This window comes from Haliaeetus albicilla, chromosome 22, assembly GCF_947461875.1.
Source record: "Haliaeetus albicilla chromosome 22, bHalAlb1.1, whole genome shotgun sequence".
In the NCBI taxonomy this organism is placed as follows: Eukaryota; Metazoa; Chordata; class Aves; order Accipitriformes; family Accipitridae; genus Haliaeetus; species Haliaeetus albicilla.
In genome coordinates, this window is record NC_091504.1 from 19,265,314 (window position 1) to 19,286,046 (window position 20,733).

The following is a 20,733-nucleotide window of genomic DNA, read 5'->3' on the forward strand; positions in this document are numbered from 1 at the left end:
AAGTCACCTACATGACACTAGCAGAAACTTCATTTGATGCAAGCTGGCTATGATATCTGGACTTCTTTTTCACTACAGAGCCCTCATTTGTGTGCTGTCTTTCCCTGTGGTGTTGTTCTTTTCTCTACTGGAGATGAGGGAAAAACTGAAGGTGTGAAGGAGACTATTCCACACCTACCTACAGGCGAGAATTGGAGGTTGAAGATACTTTCAAGACAAGTTCTCATTTTTTTGGCCCAGAAGGAGGCTACCTATTTTTTTACATTTTAGGAAGGCTGATATTATTCAGTAAGCATAGCACTCTAAAACAGAGAGGCATCCACAGTCGCAGGATGTAGGGCCTGAAGGACCTGGCAAGAGCCCGAAGAAAAGCACCTTTGAGGGATAAAAATGTCCCCAGTTAATAAGGCTGTTTATTTGCGCCTCTCTTGCATTCTTTTCATTTCTTTTATGACAATAGGATGAAAGTCTTCAGTCACATCAACTTGGCAGCTGATCTACATCTCCTATTCATAAACCCTTCCTGCTATGATGTAGTTTGGGCAATCTCAGCTATGAACTCATGCACTGTAGCTATCTCCAAAAAGTCTTTTGCCACCCTTGGATGAACATGTCCCACTTTTCCTCTCCTAAGAGATCACTCCTCAAGAGAGGTGAAAAAAAAAAATAAGCCTTTACCTCACATACTGGCCGATGTTTATTGGTTCTTCCTAGTGGAGGAACCCTTGGAGCTCCACACTAGTGTGGTCACACAAGTTTTCTGTACATAGAAGAAGTCTACTGGCTTGGAGCGAGATCTTAGAGGAATTATCAGTTATTTATTGCCCACATTCACCCAAAACTAGCATAAGAGTCTCCCCATGACACTGTAGCCGGTAGTTTCATGAAGACAGAGATCAGCCGGGTGACACCTGGTCTGTTGTCCTCTGGACTTTCCCCTGCTGTGGCTCTCCATAAGTGTGCTGCTTCTGACAGGGTTCACTTGGGGACATTTTGCTTGTGACCCACCTTTCCGTACTTGTTATACAGCATAGAGCAAATTCTTGCAAAGAAATCTGAACAAAAGCATTCTTAAATGTGGTTAGGAATCACAGGTTGTAACCCCGGGAGGAAATGTCACACCTTCAATGAGCATTTTTACTTTTGTAAAATTTAGAAAGTCTTGTACCTATCAACAGGGCAGTTCCCTGCTGATTGATTATACACACAATTTTCATACAGCAAACGTGAAGAGGAAACATGGTGAAGTCAAGAGAAGGAAAAGGACCAATGTATTCTCTGAAATTTCAGCCACCAGATCTTGAATCTGGAAGAGGAAAGCTTTCCATAAAATATGAACTGTGGCTTTTGAAATAAAACAAAGCAAGTGAAGTTAGAACCCAAAAGACTGCAGGACTTAGGGAAATAAATGGGTTGCTTGATAAATCAACACATTGTTTTCTTTTTGGGGATCTTTTCCACCACTGATAATTTTGCTCCTGAACAAAATGAAGCAGGGAATTGAAATTTCATTGCACAGAGATTTGGGGATTCCAGCAATTATATAATTCCTTTTCAGAGCAAAATTTATTTTCTTTCACATGGAAAACTTTTGCTTTGATAGAAATTAAAAGATGTGTTTCACTCATGGCTGTTTTCAAATTTAAAGTAATATATAATGTAGTATCGATTTAAAAAAAAAAAATGACACAATTTAAAAAGAAAATAATATATCTGCAGGCTTTTTTTCAAGTATGGAGCTAATGTAGGATGTTTCAACATTATTGGAACTTTTTCATCACTTTTTTTGAAATGAAATTTCCCCAAAAGCAACATGAGCTCACAAACTGCTTTTTTATTATTATTATTTTAGCGCTACTGCATTTTACTGATGGGAAAAAAACCCTTCTCCATCAAAGTTTTTTCCAATGAATACTACTCCTCAGTCAAGTAGAAGCGTGTCTGAAAATCTTCAGATGGAAGATTTATTAGGTAACATTGGGGGGAAAAAAAGCTATTCAGGGCCAAATTCTGATATAAGCTGGTTTGTGCAAATATACTGAGCTCCAGCCAGTGAAAATGAGGCCTTTTCAATGTATTTTGCGCTCTTGAAACAGAGGGGCACCCAGTAAAAAGGGTCAAAAATGTTGGTGTGTGTGTATGTGCATGTGCACACACATATGTGTACAAACACAGCCACTCTGTTACTGCTCCTGGCACTCAAGAAAAGCTTTCTAGATCATTTTAGAAATATATATGTTCAATGTGATGGCCCGTAGCCCTATGATTTTCAGGTGTTTTTATTGGCTTCTGCTTCTTTATGTTATTTTTTAAAACAGCTTCCTTTTTTTTTTTATCTTGTGAGAGAGAATTTTATAAACCTATGGCCAGATACATCAACGAAATTTTGATACTAGTGAGCAAGACCACATTTGCCAAGAAAATCAGCATGTAGCTTGCCTGTCACTAAGAGCTTCCCCACAAGACACTTATTGGATGTTAAAAAAATACTCACTTTATGGAAGCACAACAATTCGTGGATTACAGAAGTGCCGAAACCAGCGAAAGGGTTAAGGAAGTTGTAGAAGTAAACCAGCATGTTTCTTGAGTACAATTAATTATCCTCACTACGACAACTTTTGTTTTTAGGAAGATGGTGAATAGAAAGATGTCTGTGTTGCCAAGCTTCAGAAACCTGCTCAGCCCAAAGGTTGCCTGGGAATGTTAGTCCGATAATATGGCTTTACAGACAAAAACATTGTGATGTGTATCAAAACACTGCAAAGGGGTAACTGCTCTGTCAAAATGAAAGCCAGCCCTAACATGTGAAGCACAACAAGCCAATGTGATTCAGTCCATTCCTATAAACAAGATGCAATGGAAAGAGGTTGCATAATTAACCCGCTGCCCTAATAAACAGTATTTAATATGCCATCTATTTAAAATTAAACTGCTGTCAAAACCAGCGGTTTTATTTCTCATTTTAATTTTGTTCGAAGCAAATAAAGTCCTGTCTGCGGTATTGCCCTAGGCAATGACATTAACTGTTCCAAATGTGGGGGTTTGTGGCCTGATTTACAATGTTATGGAATGACCAACATTATATTGCTGTTTGAGTGACCTGGATACAGCTGAGAAACACCCAGCACTCATCTGGAGCAGGGAGCAAGGACGACTTAACGCTCTCCTTGGGCCACCTGGATCCTGTCAAGTGCAGGCATAAATCAAAGCAACCTTCACATGACAGAGGCTTGTCCAGGCTGAGACTAGGTCAGATCCACTGCTTCAAGCAAACTAAAACTAAACTGTAAAAAGTTGTGGTATTATTACTTGCTTTGTAGTAGCTCCTAGAGTCACTTCCCCACGCAAGTCACAGTCCAGAAGAGTCAAACTTGTCTTCTTTCCTCTGCTTTGGGCTCATCTGCACCTGCATCCAACTTTCTTGGACAAGTTTGGCCTTGAGCGCAAGCTTGGCCCGCACTTCAGATGCAATATTGACACTATCACAGAGGACAAACAGTTTGCCCATTTTCACACCACAGACTGGTGACAAAGGCAAGGACAGGACTTAGGGCTCTGGAGGAGTCAGTTATTAGGCTCTGCCCTGGACCCCAGTGCCTGCAGGGAGAACAGTTAGATAGATCTAAGCTTTTCAGATGAGATCGAGTCTAACTGAGAGGAAGATTTCTTCAGGTGGTAGAATTCAAAATAGCACCTCTCTACATGGAGGAAAGCTCCTAGTTCAGGAACCACTTGACAATTACACAATTTTTAGTCTTCCCTAACCTATTCAAGACAGACCGTAATAAACACATGACACATATATTTCATTTTGAGTAGTAAGTATTTATTCTTCTAGAGTCCCGGAGCTGAGCAGCACTGGATAATTGAAGTTATTCCTGTATGTACTAGCAGTCGTCGCCTACCCCAGTGCTACCACAGCTCTGACATGCAAGACCATCCTTCCATATTTATCCTCCGTTGTGGCCATCGTGTGAGTGGAGAATGCCAATCACTCCGAACTGTGCGGAGCTTGTGGTAGGGCTTGTGCTGTGGTGACAGATGTCCTCTGCAGTCAAGGAAAAGGTTCTTTATAGGTGGTCTCTAAAAAAAGGTAGATTTCGTGGTAGGTGGAAGTATGCTTGGCATTTTTCATATTCAAATGGACAGAATTGTGGTTGAATTTGTGTATAAAAATGACAAAGTGAAAGGTAGGAGCAACAGGTAAAACTACTGAAAATAAAGAAGTAATTGTCCATTAACATATTTTCTCTCTTCACTGTTTGTGGAAAAGGCTAAGAGTTATCCATAAACTCTGTAAAAAAATCCATCCCCTGCTGTGGAATTCTGCTTTATTTTTTATTGGTTCCTATGCAGTCCTTATCACCAAAGTACAAACCATTTCATTTCTGAAACATCATAAAATAGCTGCCATTAAAGCTCTGGTAATTAAAACTCGTTTGAGATGGGATGGTCACAGACTTTGTAAGCTGCATGAGAAAATTCCCAAAGCCAACTTTTACAAAGAGTTTTGCTCAGAAACTCTTTCCAGATACGGGCAGCCGAAATGTTATAGAGACAATCTCAAGACAATCTTAATTCATGTAACATTGATTTACTTAGAAGCTCATAGCTCAAAATAGGCTTTGATGGCAATAGCTTATCTCCTCACATCTGATAAACTCTGTGGACAGATGTATTGCTACAATTAACATAAAGTATATACTGCAGAAAGCGAGGAGGAAAATAACTAGGCTAAGAAAACAGGCACTCCTTAATGCCACCTCTCTTACACTGTGCACTGCATAGCCAGGCTCCACACTAATTGCAGGACTCATGACTAAGCTGCAAGGAAAGAAATGTGTACCGGGAGGCTCCCCACCATGTCTGAGCTCTTTCCAGAGGTGATTTTTATAGTCTAATTAACATCTGTCACCAGTCTCTTCCCTCATCTCTTCTTGGGGAAGAAAGCTCTGCTGTGGCCTTGTGTTTTGTGAGGCCAGGGGCAAACTTGAATCATTAGATTGGATTTCTGAATTGCTGGTTTAGCATGATTTTGCTGTGTATTTATATTTTAAAAGTCCGGGCATTTGTAGAAGAAACTGAGGACACCTGTGATAAGGCTGCATTCCTGCAGAGATTCATCCCACCCTTTCAGACCCTCCCGAAGAAAGCTCTCCATCGTCCTGCAGAAACAGGTCTGGTAGAGAAGTTGTCCCATGGTGCGGGAGTTGTCACTCTCCATTTTCGTATATTGAGTACCCCAGGCACAGGCTCTTGATCTAGGGTTTGGACCTGGGGGGAAGGTGAAGGAAAAGTGCGGCTGGGAACTACACTAAGACCATAACAACTATCTTACCAACGCAAAGTAATGCAAGGAAGGCAGTCCTGCCTGTGTAAGTCTCGTAAGATAGCATGAAATGCTATCTGAAAACCAAATGCTAATGTCTTCTCTAACACCAAATTTCTTTTACAACTCTTCTTAGAGCAGTCATCAATGGTTAGAAATTGCTTCTCGGAGCTATCCCTCAAAACCACGTAAACACAATCAAACCACAAGTTACCACTCTGTCTAGCTAGCTTGACGAAAATAACATGAGGGTGAAAAGCAAAGCACTTCCAAGTGGCCAGCTGAAGGTTGCTTGTGTCGCGCCGTGTCATAGGGAAAGACACAGCAGGAGAAGAGGTCGTGCTTCTTACGCGTTTTTCTCATCATCTGACAAAATGGGTATTATTTGCAAGGAAGTGTCTGCTCAAAGAAAGAAGCTGGGAGAAGGGAACACGAAATAACAGGGTAATTCCATAACATGTCTTAGGTGCCTACCTTGGCACTGGCCCAGTGCCAGTCAACAGTTAAGGAGTGTTTAGCAAAGCTGCTTGAAACCTGGAATTTCCCTTTGAAGCCAGGGATATTACAATCTTCTGATTTTTTTTTTTCCAAAAGAACATGAAACGTTGAAATTTCCAATGAAATGGAAATCCTCAGTGATTTTGCTCTGATAACATCAGAACATCCTATTGCAAAGATTTGTTTCAACATGTCTCCAATCTTCGCAAGGTCACAATGCTTCACTTCCATGGAATTGTTTAGAGTTTTATAAAAACACACAAAATCAACAGGAATTTTTGAGTGAAAATACAATCTTTTGTTTTCATCAAAATGGTCGTTTTCAGTAAATTCCCTGTGAAAAAAACAGTCAGCTTGGCCATAGCTTTCCTTCATTGAATAAGTATACTCCGTTGGAAAATTTCCACAATCTCAAGTCCATTTCAAGTTAAGCCTATGCAGACAAGTTTTGCAAGTGCTTAAATGTTTGCAGGAGCCGCGCCATGGACATATCATTACAGTCCCAAGTTGTTTAATCTTTTGTCTAAATATAAATAGATGAGTGAATATCAGTAATTTCCTCCGTCCCTCTAGCTGTAGGGAGTTTATCTGTGCAAGGGAAGGCTTTAGGATTAGGGCCAGTCATTGGGGCTGTTTCCAGGCTATCTGTTCAGGAAGGCTCATGAGCTGTTCGAAGATAACACCCTGTTCATATTTAGTCTGATCAGCCGTGCTCCAAAGGGCATCCCACATCAAACCCCAGCCCTGATTTAAAGAAACAACAGCTCAGCTGTTCTGTGCTTTGCTGCTTTGGGTGCAAAAATGGGAATTTTCCACGAGGCTGAACTGACTAAAAGGGCCTCTTTTCTTCCATTTGGCTGCTTGGGCCAACCTTCTATTTCTTTCATTCCCTGCTGATTTGGGACCTGCCGGTGAGCAGAAATCACGTTTTCTCCATTGTCCTGACTGGCCCAAGAAAACTGGAAACTGTGGGTGGCTTTCCTCAGGACAGATCTCCGGGAATTTCATGCCAGTTTACAGGAGCTTTTGCTCCTATTGGCCATGGTCACTGCTCTTATCTTTTCCCATAACTGCTATCAATGTGTTTTCTTTTCGTCAAAAATGTCTTTTTTTTATCCCTCTTGATCTCTAGTGGGTCACTCACCTACCAAATATTCAGCAAAAGGGGAAGCATTCACCCTGATGAACTTGGATCCACATTTCTTCCCAGTCCCATCACTCTCCTTATATGACCCCAGCTTCTGCTTTCCTGTCCAAGTCCTACAGCTATAAAAAAACAACTCCATCACGGTGGCTAGCTGACATAACCAGATAAAGGCAGCACAGCTCATAAGGAAAACTTGAAAGGGAAGCCCTAAACTTTAGATTGCACTACACAGCGAGTTAGACATTATCAGAATAAAATGCACCCCTCCAAAAAAAAGGTTCATATAGGATCTCATTACCCCCATAAGGATTAAAACCTATGCTTAAGCTGGGCAACTCTCCTGCTTGGTAATGCCATAATTTAGAAGTTTGCTGAGCTACAGCTATTTGCAGTTGTTAGACTGAAATGTCCTTTCATCTCTGCAATCTCATTCAGTCCCCTAGCATTGTGGGGACACAGGCGAACCACTATAAATAACTGAGCCTTTTCATGTCAGCTGGTACAAATACCAGCCACTTCGAACAACCTGACCTTTCTTGGGGATTCTGACCAATCTGCAGTGGAAGACGGCTAATATCTTTCAGGATTTTCCATGGTTAAGGTATATATAAAGATTGCTAGCTGTTTGTGTGCACTCCAAATGCTTTCTGGCTTCTTTAATCTGGCTGTGACACTTTGTTCTGTGGTTAAAAAATGAAAGTAACGTCCCAGTTAACGATTTTTGATGAAACCCATTATTCTTACAGCTATTTTTAAACACCACGGAAGGCAAATCAATCTAACACACCTACAAGACTAATATTTTAATAAACTAACAGAGACAGTGGTCTAAAGCCATGGTATTTTTCCTCTGAACTCTTGTTTTTAAATGAAACCCTGTGAGGTTACCTTGGCATTCCTTTGCATGAAGAAAGCAAAACCTAGAAAATAAATTGCTGTTGGTGTCTCCTGAAGTTCATCTTCAGCTTTAAATGAAAAACAAAATAGAAAATGGCTTCAGCTAATAATTAGCAAAAGCTGATGAAGGGTATTACTGTAGAAGGTATTACATGATTATGAGATTTCCCCTTCTTCCACGCACCTGTTAAATGGAATGTGATAATGCCTTTCTCTTATTAATATCTTATGAGAAAAGTCAGAGGGGATGTACCCTTGATCAAGAGATATCCATTTTATACTTACTGCTATAGTTCATTCTGGAATATAGGACGAATCTTGCCTCTGTGAGAAACTGAAGATATTGACCCTGTTCTTAGTCATTGTAACCAGAAAGCTAATGAGAAAAGGTTATAAAATATGGAAAATAATCTAGACTGTAGCTTGCTTCCTAGCTTTGCTAGAAGCTGTACTGAAATGTCAAGAGGATTTTTCATGTCTGGCATTCTCCCTTTCATTCACGCTGTAGCTGAGAGGTTCACCCCCAGCTGCCTCATTTATAGGAAGCACAGCAAAAGGATCACAGTTTTCACTCACTGGGAGAAACAGCTTAGGCATGTAAACCTTGGAAAAAAATTAGATTATTCACAGAGTGAGGCACTACCTGACAGAAGCAAGAGTGGCTATATCTAGCTCAACAGACTTGTTAGGTTCCTTAAGCCACTTTGCAATCCCTCATGAGCATAGTGCATCTCAACTATAGATGTTCATTCGTTTCAAGATAAGAGATTTCCAAAATAGAGAGAAAGCAGAAATATGTCTTGGTCTAAAATACATTTTAGACTTTTACCATGCCCTTTCTTGGCATTTGCTCTCTTCCATTTTGACCTTTTGCAGCTTAAGGACAAGTTCCCCGTTGTTATAGTTAGTTGAGAAGCTATGTACCTAATAGAAGATGCTCAAAAGCACAAAGCCCAGGTCCTCATTCTGTAAGATCAATATATCTGGTCTGGGATTGCAAGATGAATTCCCTATCATGTCCTTATATCAGCTCTTCAGTTGCCTACAAGTAAGCAAAGCAGTGTGATGGTGAAGGAATATTTGCCTACTTGTTGTTGCAGAGTAAAGCTGGAGATAATGAAATGATTGCCATGTTATAGGAGTGTATGCAAAAATACATTACCTTCAAACAAGTAGATGCTGATGTGAAATTTGAAAAGCCCTTCACCCATTTAAAAATGCAATAGATTTGGAGGACATCAATAAGGAGACATAAGGACCGAAGGGAAGGGGATCAGCTGGAATACTTCCCCACCTCCCTGCATTGCTTTCCCTGCTCCCCAAAACAAGCAGGCAAGTTGTCCCACAGCTTCTGGGAAAAACTCAGAGAGAGCCTCAACTCTCCACTGTGCTGGGCAGCCCACAGCCAATGCAGCCACTAATTTCTTAGCCCAGCTCTTCCTGTCAAAGCTGAACTTGCTTGCAGCTACGTGTTGTGCTTGAGCAAGTGGCTGTGTTTTTACGTTTGCCCCTTCGCGGCGAATAGACGAAATTTTCAGACATTTCTCAGGGACCGTGCTGTCGCTGCAGCTCAAGCCAGGAGCTGTAGCAGGGAGCACAGAGCGACCCCATGACCAGCATTAGCAGTGCTCACTCTATTAAAGGCAGCCCTCAGAAAAGGAGAGAGTTACTGAATGTCAATTAAAATGCTTCAGTGATTTAAGTGGGCAACTTCCATGCAGCGCTTTGTAACGCTACACCCCTCCGTCTCCAGTTAACGGCACTGCTCTTACAGCAGCCCCTAGTAGGTGAATTTATGCAACGGCGTTGGCAGTGACCTTAAGGACGGATCATTTCAACTATTCTCCTCGCCTGAAATTTGTAACTCTATCTGCTTCCTCTGTGGGAGAGGATGAGACAAGGAGGGGAGGGAAGGAGCAGCTCATTGACCACCCAGAACGAAGGAAGAACCTGAAATTACTTTGTTAGCCTTGATCCTTCTTGGTGCACATCCTAGGAGAAAAGTGAGAGACAAAAGTTTAAAAAAGCAGGAGGTGTGGTACCTGCAGCGGGTAAGAGTGTCTAACAGCAGAGCCACGGGGATCTTGCTCCCTGATGGAGCGGGCAGCGCTCTGTAGGCTGGGGCAGGTCCGGGTGCAAGCGATGCTCCTCCGCTGCCTCTGCCAGGGAGGACAACGGGACCCTTGTTCTCACCGGACCTTGTTCTCACTCTTGTCCTGGGGCTCTACGGGCCACCGCTCTGCTTGCAAGCGCCGTCCCAGCAGCCCGCTGCCAGATGCACCACCAACACCCGGCGTGGTGAAACGCGGCAAAAGGCTGGGAGGTGACGTCCCGGCAGCCAGCCCCGTGCCAGCGGACGTTTCGGCAGCTGTGCCTGCTAACTTATGGGAAAGGATGACTTTAGTCACTTGTCTCATCTCAGACACGCTGCAAAGTTCAGCTGAAAGCTTTTAATGGTCCCTTGATGCTGAGCCTGCAGATACAGAGAGATAGAGAGCATAATAAACTTTCAAAATATGATCTAACTGAGTAACACATCAAATGTGTATCTTAACTCTATCCAGTGGAGCTGAGTGGAAACAAACACACCATTTCAAACCAGACCACACACAGCAAGATAATGCACATGACTAATTTTGATGACTGATTTCATATAAATAATGCACCAAGATTAGTAGATGCGCTGTAATATCCCTTCATTCCACTCCTTTAATTAACTTTTCATTGAGACTGCAACTGGAAGTGGCTAATGAAGTGTTCGCTTTTTACTACTTAGATTAAAAGTACATCCTGTCCTTACCGAAAACAGTGAGAAACTGCACGAAACTTAGGGAATAGCCTGCTTAATATCATTCAAAATAATGCCGGCATTATAGCTCTTAGCTGGGTGGCAAAGGAAGAAATAACAGGTGTAGATAAGGAGTGGGAAGAGTACAGTATTATGGTCGCTACACGTTGTAAATTGCTATGGGAACCAAACAGTTTTCTTCTAGATCAGTTTTGCCACCTACACAAAAGGGGAATAAGACATAGATAACCCTACAGCTGAGTTCTGTTCTTCTGATGTCTGGCAATGTTTAAATGAACTCATGAAGGAAGTGTTGAGTAGCGAAAGACAAATGACCTTTTCCATCTGGGAAAGGTCTTAAAATCTTAAAGCTGCAATGCCTGTGTTTATCAGAAGAGAAAGAAGGGAAAATGCAGGTGAGGAAGAGAGAAGCCAAATCCACAGTATCTGAATTCAGAGAGGATGGCAGGATTTAAAAGAGCTGGTGACCTTCAGGAAATTGATCCCAGTGTTGATGGATCACTATATATAGGACGCAAAATAATAGATCAGCTGTTGCCTTGTCACTGTAGAAAAGGTAAGATTTCCTACCCCTCTAAAGACAGAAACTTTAAATGGCTTTGAATGAAGCAATTTAACACTTATTACACCATCCCCAGGGATTTTCAAACTATTTTGCAAATGAGGAAGGCAGGTAGGGCAGATAAGTCCTCCCACCCTGTCATTACTGATGGAAAAACTGATACGCAGAGATGTGACATGACTTGTCCCAAAAAACCTCCCTAAGAGGGACTCTCATCACTCGCTTCTCAGCTATGTGATTAACCACCAACCACCTTTCCATTTTAACAAGTTTCATCGGCTTGCACACTGGAACTGTGCAGAACCACAGATTTCACATATATTTTTAGTACTAAGCCATCAATTAGTGCAGGTTTACTCAGAACAGCGCCCAGGGTGTCTTTATGGGTCTATAAACCTGAGAGGACCTATTTGTGATCTTGGGCTGAGATTCAAGTTTTAAAGGAACAATGAAACTGGGGCAATTTTTTTCATTACTTCAATTTTCATACTTAGTTCTCCTGTTCTACATTTCCATGTGCTTGAAGGGCTTGTGTGGAAGGCAACTTGCAGATTTCCAAGGCCTTTTTCTGTTTCAGCCTTGATCCCAAATCTTGACTCTACTAAGGCTGGCAGCCCCTCCATACAGCATTCGTAATACTAACATCTCAGATATTATTTGGATTGGACCTTCCAAGACACATTAGCAATCAAAGGAGCATTTACAACCATCTGTAATGGGTATTGTCCCTCTGTCACAACATGGTGTAGGAGAGCAAAATGCTACAACAGCAGTATCAAAGCTGGATAGGAGAAGCTAATAACAGCAAACAGAACAAGAAAAAATAAATAATAAAAGGATTACCCACTGCATGAAAATCTTCCCAAGGTTCAGTATGACTGTGGGAAAGAATTCATAATCCCAGGTTTCATTCAGACCATTTCTGGGAACAAAGGCACCTGTATTAAAATCAGTGTTGTTGATTTTGGCAAACCATGATCAAACAGAATAGAAAAGAATAGAAAAGACGGTACAAATCTGATTATCCCTGGGCATATAATTCTTGGTGCTTCACACATCTTCTCTACCCTTCCCACATACATCTTGGCATCACCTGGTATCCTTTGTTTTGCACCACATCTTTTTTGACTGAATGAAAGCTGAGATCTGAAAATATCCTTAAGATGGTAATAGGGTGAGTATGAGAGAGCACTCTGTAGTTGCAGTGAGCAGGCTTCACAGGGGCAGCCCTCCTACCTGCCAAGTCTCACCACAGTCTCCTGTCCCCTGGATCCTTTTGGAACACACTCTGAGAAAAATTCAGGCATATGTTTAATTAATTTTAAACTAAAAACCAACCAGAAGACAAGTACTCATTTAAATTAGAAGGTCTCCCGTATATGGAAAAAGTCCTTGGCTGAGTTTCTCAGCAGCTGGAAGTGCACATAACCTCTCTCAGTCCATAGGTTGTTTCATAGTAGCTGAGCACCTTCCCCAGCACTTCCTTCTAAAGGCATCAAGAAAAGCAAGATGGGAAAATGAATAAATACTGGAATCATTCTAATAAAATGTTAGCAAGATAAGAATAGCTAGACATAATAATAGCTAGTGAGGAGAGATGGGGTACTGGCACAGGATCGTTCCACAGCAAGGTGTGGAGAAACTGGGGACCGTCACTGTATGGGTGCCTTTCCTGAAAATAAAAATGTAGCACCTTAGCATGCCCCCAAGACCCAAAGCATTTTACAAGCAGAAAGTGCTACCAGCTTAAAGTGTCATTCACTAACTGAACTGTAGCATGGAGTGAAAACCAGCATCTATTCAATAGCTGTTTGGGACAGAAAGTGAAAAACAACATGACCATTGAAACCGCAGGAGGAATTTCTGGTAGGCAGAGCGTAATTAGCCAAGTTGGCCTGTGGCCAGGACGTGGAGGTTAGTCATCTCCTTTTGTGAAAAGTGCCATCAGGTCTTCAATGACTAAGAGCATTCAGGACCTTGGGTTTACGTCTAATCCAGAAGATGGATAACAATGCTAAAGAGGAAACATCAGAGGCGAGTATGATCATAAACAGGGAGGATATGCAAGATATCTTCCAGATAGAGGGGGAAAAATGGAGCTCTAGGCACTGGCCAAAACAAACAGAAGTCACCATGAGTGGATGGGGGTCATTCAAGGCTACTATGCGAATTACGTCAGGAACCGACATTGCCCTCCGTATGGCTTCACAAAGTTTGCTTTAACACTTGAATGTCACTGGCAGAACAAGACAAAAATGCTGCACCCACGGTCAGAGAAAGCCAAGAAGAAAACTCAGGGAGATAGAAATTAGGAGTCTGATTTCACTTGGGGGAACAATTAAGAATTATTTATTGAGGATGAACTAATGGATCTTTATTTTTAGAGGAAAGCTTTGGGGAATTTTAAGCGTTTCCCGCTCTTAGCTCATATTTAAATAATAAATAAGTATCTATCTGACTTCTGGGGACAGTTCAAGATAGCAGTTCATCCAGTTGCAGCCAGGCCACAAGAAATTGTTCTCAAAATTGAAACAATGAGAATAACTAGCATTCCTGGAGCCAGTTCAGATGTTCTGCTATCTTTTCAGAAAACACACAAGTAAGTAATTTCACCTAGTGTTGTTATTGGGGTCTGTCCTGTTAAGACAGGGGAGTACCCCAAAACATCCATTTCTGAAACTACAGGATTCATCAGTAACACATCATTCAGCAAGAAAGGCTGCAACTGTGAAAAACAAATCCTGCAAAAATAATCCTGATGGATTATTTTCAGCCATTGACAGACTGAACAAGCCTGGATACAAATGCACTCATATTGAAGTTTGTCTACAGCTCGCATTTGAGCTGAAAGAAGGGTTGAAAATCAAATCTGGTGCTTTTCTTCTGCTTCAAACTCTAACTAAAATGAAGACCCACAAAGCTAGCCCTAATTATTTACTTTAAAAACATTATGCATTCTGTTTTAAGTACAGCCTTTAACTCTGTCTGCAAGCTATTTATAGGGATTGTGTCTTTCTCCCCATTTCACGCACACACTGCAGCAAAAGGTCATTCATAAGTATATATCAGAAGTGGAAGACGGTGAAGAGGCATGTTAATCAGACTTGCTCCTAACCACTTGCTGTTCAAAGAGCGGAGTGGGGCTAGATACTAATGTATTTGACCCTTCAAAAGCTTAGTAACCAATTAGCTTTCTAAAAGCTATGACGAACTGCAGTCATTTACTGTGCATCCACACATTCAACTGTCATGTTTAACAAGCAGCAGGACCACCTACAGCTGCCCAGCAAGGCCCTTTGCATACTTAACGCTGAGACCGCATATGTAGTCACTAGAGAGGAAAAAAGATGTAAAAAGCACAGCTTGGGATGACTTCCACAAACAAAGCCATGTCATTCGCAAAACTGTAAGATTCCAGCCAGTTCCATAATTTTCCAAAGTTTTCCTTGAATTCCTGGGAAAGGCTCCAGAACATGAGTTCTCTTTGCTGCATCAAAGGCAGGTCTTATGTTTCCTTCCAGAGCACCATAGTCATAACCCCTGGAAAACCCAAGGTGATCCTTGACATCTTCATCGGAAAGATCATTACTAAAATGCCAGACCACGTCTGAAGATGTTCACACGTTTGTTTGACATGTCCAGCTCATGTTTCCCTCTGCCCTACCACAGCATGCTCAGCCAGTACTGGAGCCCATCATGTCAGAACACTTCATTCCCATCCATAACTCACAAATCAGCAGTGCAGATTTGCTGTTCTTCTTCTTAGATATCAAAGCAAGCTAGCCAGGGCTCACAAAGCACAATCTAGGTAGATAAATGCAGAGGCAGATTATCAGAGACTCCTTCTATCCCTCTGTCCTTCAGTCAATACAACACCTGAAGATCAGCAGGGCTGATAGCACAGCAACCAAATGGAACAGTCGTGAACACCCTTTATCTGAGAAATAACTGCACATACTTAGTCAGCTGCTTGTGAGGGGCATTTATTGGTCTGGTACCAAATCACTGAAACACTTAAAGTATTCTTAAGTCACATATGTCCCACAAGTGAAGTATGTCCTTGGCAGGAAGCTGAATCCGAACAGACTTAAACACATGTTTAAATATAAACACATATGTAAGTGTCTCACTGAATTGTGGCTGTGTTGACATTGGTATTACTAGCCAAGGTGTCAAGCAGAATCATTTATTAGTTTCTTCTCTCCCCATTTAATTCTTTTTTTTTTGTACTGGACTCTTCATAAAGAGAAGTTGTGCTTCATACCAAGTAGGCACGACTAATCAGTCTTTTTTAATAAAGAGAGAAATTAGGTAAGAAGGACGATGGCAACTATGAAATTGGAGAGACATGTTGATGTCTTATTTTTAAAGCCCCTAATTTTTTAAAAAGTGCTGTATTTTAGCCCTTGGCACCAGTGATTATGCAAAAATAAGGCATTTCTTTTGGCTACTTTGAGCTGAAGTTTTCTTTAAAAATTTCCAGTAAGGTAAACTTAATGGAAACTCAGGTATGTTTGTTTCACGAATTAAAAGGGAAGTTTCCCCTTTTAAGTAGCAAAGCAGGAGATGAGGAATGTTGCTTTATTCTCTGCATATACCAGTTATGCTGTTGTACTCTCAAAACTTCATACGCTTTTTATGTCTCTCCATTGAGCTGCCATGATCTGCCTAATGTCATTTCAGTCCCGTGTCAATTTGAGGGCTACATCTAAGACTCAGCCATAATTCATCAGGATCAGGTGGCAGCCAGTCCTGAATGCATCTCCTGAGAGCTGGGACACTTCTTACCCATCATGGAGCAAAACCAATTATCTGAAGCTACCCACCTGCTCCAGGGCCACTTTGTCAAATATGATACTTTGGGGGTGATACCTACCTGTCATACTGATTTTTTGGATGTTGACACAGTGGTTGGAGCGAACATCTGTTGCTGCTACTCTGCTGTGATCTCATTTGGACTCTACAGAAGCAAAGATAAAAACACGTTTCAGTGCCTCCCTCCTGCCTGCTCCACCTGAGAAACCCTCTGCATCTCATCTGAGCGGCTGAACAGCTGTGACCAGACGACACCTTATCCCCTTCTCTCTTTGAAACATCAGTTTAATTCCCAGCTACGCGCTCACTGAATCCTCACCGCTAGTGGCATTCCTCTGGGTCTCTAGCTGTGCATATGGCCATTTTCCCATCCTATCATATAAATATCTGTGTACCCAAATCAAAGGGAAATAAGACCATTTGCTTTGTAGCTGACGGAAACTGTGGAGAAACAAACAAAAAAAAAACCCTGGCTGCAAATCACACCAAGGTTGGGTGTCTCACTGAAAGGGATTGTGCTGAGATAACTAGGACAGGATAAGGGACTAGTCAGTTAGAGCACTGGAACCAGTGGGTTGCAGCCTGCTGTCCTCCCTGCTATGGCTGCATGCCTCCTGCAAACCATTTAGAGCGATGCATTCTGTTCCTTGTCTCTAGGATTTGCTCAGTATTCAGGTTTGGGGGCTTTTGGGTGCTTTTTGTACTCTCTTACCTTGTTCCAGTTGTGCAAGCAAAAAACAGTTTCCTTACTAAGCAGCTTCAGTGCATCTGGGTGAGTTGGAAAATGGCACAGAAGACCAGGCTGTACCACTGTGTGATGTGACTGTAAAAGAGACACGGGCAGGGTCAGGGAGCAGAGGTAGCCTGGGTAATGTAGAAAGGACAGTCTATTTGGGTACCTGCTCACAATTAACCTGTGTGAAGTTGCCAGGGTCACTCTGGATCTCAGCCTAAATGGCTTTTGGGGGCTGCAGAAGTGAAAACTCAAACCAAAATGGCAGCCCTGTTGGACTTCAGGCTTAGATATGGCATCAAACCCTCTTTTCCAAAGCTGACAGCAATTAGAGGAGGATGGCAGATGCTTTGTCCCAACAGCCTTTTGCTTTAATAAGCACATTCTCTGCATCTAAGATGTAGCTGCTCCTCTAGACGTGAAACCTTGTGTGTCACGCACAAAGCTTACACAGAGTGTCACTCATTAAATAATAAAGACAGCAATATAATCATAGCTACCTATGGGATAGACATTTTCTCAGTACGACGGCTTCCAGAAGTTCAAAGATTTGCATGAACAGAATACACAGAGGCTGCGTGTGTTAACTAATCAGTGTTTCCATCGCTATGTGATCATTTTCTAAATTGCCATAAAAGTGGCACCAAGAGCACAGAAGATGACACTCTTCTGTCTGGGTGCTGTAATCACACTGAATGCATCTGAGCAGACTGCATAGCAAATGGGCACTGGAGATTTTAAATATCTCAGTTTTCATCATCAAACATCGCAAGCTAGTTCCTGTTTCCTTCTCAGTCACCTCTCCTGACTCCATCAGGCTATTGATGTAACGCTGAGTGATATGTGGCAGCACATTACTCTCAGTGGAGATTAATTATTTCTTTTTTTAGGCTCCTACAACCCCCATCCCCTCTGGGTCTCTTAGCTGGTAAAGTAGCATGTCAAAAACTAATGGGAAGGTGTGAGACGTGACATGACTTTACGAGAAAAGAAAATTTGGGCCAAGGTAGATGGAGTTTGGATTTTGACAACGGACTCTGTTTTTCTGTTTGTTTCTTCCCCCTAAGAATATGTTTCTATTTTTAAATCTGAATGCATTGCTGTGATTCATACTGTAATTACTACAGGAAATCAAGAGGGACTGCACCTGTGTTGGACCATGAGGGAGCACAAAGTGATGCTGGTTCCTCCCCCTACTGACTAATCCCCTTTGTCTGCTGTGCACAAACACCGTTACCTGCCCGAAAACCCCTTCAGCCCTCAGATTTCCATTTACAGCTGTCTCCAGAGTGTCGCAAGAAAAGATGATGGATGGGCAGGATTTTATTTCCATTAGAACGAAGCCAACTGAATATTTCCATCTGCTTTATTAAAAATACTAGTTCTCACTTTGCTTAATCTCGAAAAATGCAACATGTTCCTGCAGCTGAGTTTGCATTTTGTCTAGGAAATAGATGCCTGAGGTGCAATGATTTTCTGTGGGAACAGAGCAAGGTGCAATTTAATGCCTTCCCTCCCATGGGCAGAGGGCATCCAGCTTGGGAGAGAGAAGCTGATAGCCCCATAACTACCATCTCCCCAAAGGGGTCGTGCTTCCAAAAGGTTTTTGGCAAGGTGACCCCTGAAGTCCAACAACAAAGGCAGTCAGGGAGATAACTCAAACTGGAGACGTCCCTGTCATCTAAGCCTTGCCATCAGGCTCGCTGCTCCACTCCCTGACCATGTCCAAGCCCTGCAGAGCATTGCTCTCCCTCCTTGGTGGGTTTCTGTAATTCCTGCTGTTGACACATGACTCATGGTTCGTAGTTGGCATCAGTTACAGAAGATCGTTGGAAGAGATCTCTGAAGTCTTTGGATTCGATGGGATGGGATGGCAGGGAAGGAAACACAGGAGCTTGGCATCTGAAATAGGGGCCTGAGGGTGTCAGATTTGGGTGAACAACTGCTCTATCACAATGTCTGTATAACTAAAACTCTGTCCAAAGAACAGACTTTGTTCAAGGTTTTTCTTTTCTTGCATTGCTTTTCCTATTTCCCTCTTGTTTTCCCAGAAATAGAACATGACATTTATTTTTATGGACAGCATGATCTTATGGCTATTCCCCTGTGACGGAGTAATCTGAACACAATTATGTTCTGTTGACAAAAAGTGATAAAAGTGTATTGTGTCAACACTCTGAACTAACAGATTTGTCATCTGCTCTACTCTCAGATAATAGAAACAGAATTAGAAAATGCTCTGACAGACTCTATCCTCTTCTATGGTTAGGTAAGCTCTAGCTCTGTGCTCAGTTACTGTACCCCAGCATTCTCCCTCTTCCAGCAAAATCTGCCTGGCTCTGTTTTAAATTGAAGTGTAAATTTTGCTTTGATGGACTTCTTTTGTCAGCTTATAGCTTATATGCTTTGAAGGAATTTGACCTAAGTTCTCCATTTCTCTTCAGTTCTATTACTCCCGGGTTTTTTTTCCATGGCTTTGGAAAATCCAACTTTTGTGTGTATCATTTTTTTGCCATGCAAATTTCCTTCTAGAAAATGTATTTGACAATGGGATCTGCATTGCATCCTCCCTCCAGCTGACTTCTTTATGAGTTCATGGACAGCAATCTACCTGGACTGTTGTTTTCCTGAGACAGACACCCACTTTTGCCCAATATGTAGGGCCAGCCATAAGCACACGCAGATTTCAGCAGGAAGATGTATGTACATCGTAACATAAAACACCATCCCATCCTAAGCCTGAAGACAAGTCTGCACTTACAGCTCTTGGTTAGTTGGATGACAATTACTGCTTAAGAGCTAAAAAAATGGTTATATCATTCAAGCAAAATAGAAAAAGCTTTTTCATGGCCAAAAAAAGCAATTTCCAAAATTTCTGTAAAACATTTTGTTTTGCAGCTGTGACTCCTGCACTGTTAAATGCCATTAAACAGCATTTCCATTCAAAAGGGGAGTGTGCAATGTATATTAAGGCTTTCCAAAAATAGGAATCAATAGCCACCAGGTGCAAGTATGGAATGAGTCAAGCACGATAGCATTTGGTCACCTGGCTAATGCCTGTCTGAAAAGATCATGAACATTGGTCTCATCAGAAGAGAAGAGATGATAGGTGCCATGAAGATGCTCTTAGCTTACAGGTCTGGTCCTTCCTTAGCTCATTCCCCCAGCTTCCAGGTTAAATTCTATGTCAGGCTGGGACGCCTAAAAATCAGCTCTTTTAGGAGCCCAAAGATCAGAGTAATCCAAAGTCTACTCTAATTTGAGGTGCATGCTGGACTCCCTCTCTCCTCCAGCCTATCCACCACTGGAAACTTTGCTCCTCAGTTTCTGCAGTGCCCCAGCACATCCAGCCACAAGGAGCTTGTCCCTGTGTAAGCAGCATTTTGCACAGGCGTTACCTTTGTTTTGATACATTTGTTGTTTGAATAGAAATATGCAATCGGTTTTGACAGCAGGGTGAAATGAACTGAGTATATGCACATGAGGTGTTATTGTTTATTTCCCTGATCCAGCTTCTGCCAGTGGGGTTTCTTAGTGTGGGGGTGGAATCAAAGCATTTACATCCTGAAATGAGAATAATGGTCTGGAATAGTGGTTTAAGGTAGTTTGTCACCATATTCTGATACCCATAGCGCCCTTTAAAGAAAATTGAGCTGGACATTGCAATGGAAACTTAGCACCAACAATTTAATTCACAAACCAAATTTCCCAGAAGAAGCCACAGCTCATTACCACACCTACAGAATCACTTTTGAAAGAGAGCACAGGTCTGACTCTTGTTCTTCCTCCTCCTCTCTGACTGACAGCCAGACTTGGTGCTCAACAAAAGGATGCTGCTGTGAGAAAACAGCTAAGAAAAAAAAAAGTGTTAAAGTTCTTTTCAGAATTGACTTAAAGCAGTAAATATATTGTGTAACGAACAATTTTGGATAAAATGAAGCAA

At 41.9% G+C, this 20,733-nt stretch overlaps 1 long non-coding RNA gene across 1 annotated transcript; it reads left to right on the forward strand.

Annotated features, from left to right (window-relative positions):
* Positions 1-7,491: 7,491 nt before the first annotated feature.
* LOC138690388 (uncharacterized) lies at positions 7,492-18,774 on the forward strand. The gene is made up of 2 exons (XR_011329238.1): positions 7,492-7,575; positions 17,918-18,774. It is a non-coding gene; the product is annotated as an uncharacterized lncRNA (long non-coding RNA).
* The last annotated feature ends 1,959 nt before the right edge of the window (positions 18,775-20,733 follow it).